Source organism: Etheostoma spectabile, chromosome 15 (assembly GCF_008692095.1).
Source record: "Etheostoma spectabile isolate EspeVRDwgs_2016 chromosome 15, UIUC_Espe_1.0, whole genome shotgun sequence".
NCBI lineage: Eukaryota > Metazoa > Chordata > Actinopteri > Perciformes > Percidae > Etheostoma > Etheostoma spectabile.
In genome coordinates this window covers 31,494,688-31,495,575 of record NC_045747.1, presented here as the reverse complement: position 1 = coordinate 31,495,575, position 888 = coordinate 31,494,688, and the positions used below count along the sequence as shown (strand labels likewise).

General features: G+C 35.4%; 1 protein-coding gene across 1 annotated transcript in view; it reads left to right on the top strand.

The window, feature by feature from the left end:
- LOC116702275 (serine/threonine-protein kinase TAO2-like) overlaps window positions 1–888 on the top strand; it is a 47,718-nt gene that overhangs the window by 4,801 nt on the left and 42,029 nt on the right. The gene's annotated exons all lie outside the window — the stretch shown is intronic.

The window sequence follows — 888 nt, the reverse complement described above, 5'->3', positions numbered from 1 at the left end:
TTTGTGGTAATTTGGTTAAAAAGAAATTCATATTTCAGATATAGACATTTATTAAAGTGTCAGATTTGACCCGAGGACAACAGGAGGAGGGTTAATGTATAATACACTATATTAATAATAATAAAGAATAGTAATTTTAATAATATACAGTCTGATCCTCCAGTGCCTCGTGCTCTGAACACCACAGGGTGGCGCTATCACACAAGCTGCTGGAAGAGACTCACACTCTGCACCATATATAATAATAATAATATATATTAACCCTGCTTTTCTCCTCCAGTCAAATTTGACCCATTTTCAAAAAGTTAATACTTCCCTACTTTAATTTAATTTGGGAGTTAAATGTTATATATACATATATATATATATATATATATATATATATATATATATAAAAAGATAAAACAAGGTTGAAGACATCTTGGGAAATGCATAAGAAATGTAGAAAAAGTCCACAAAAATGTCAAAAGGCTCCTAAACATGTTATAAAAACATTGGAAAAAAAGTGAGAAAAACTTGGATAAAAGAGACAAAAACGTCAAAATGTTGCCTAAAAAAAACAAAACGTTGCCCGGTTGACAACACAGGGGTCAAAAAACGACGATGTGTTTGTTAATTTGAGTATTTATTGAGTTTATTTTGTGTTTTTTGGGATTTGTTTGCACGGATTTTTCACCTCAGAGTTGTTTTTTTCACTTCTCCCGCTTTCTCCGTTTGACCAGAAGCTCGGAGAAACTTCTGCGGGCACTGATTGGACATCGCATAGGACGTCATCACGCCCTGATTGGCTCACATCAACGGTCAGTGGGAAAAGTCCAGAAGTCACCAGAAGGGGCGCGAGGAAATCCATAAATACGGGCTCCGGTGTTGTGTGCCTTCTGGTTTTTC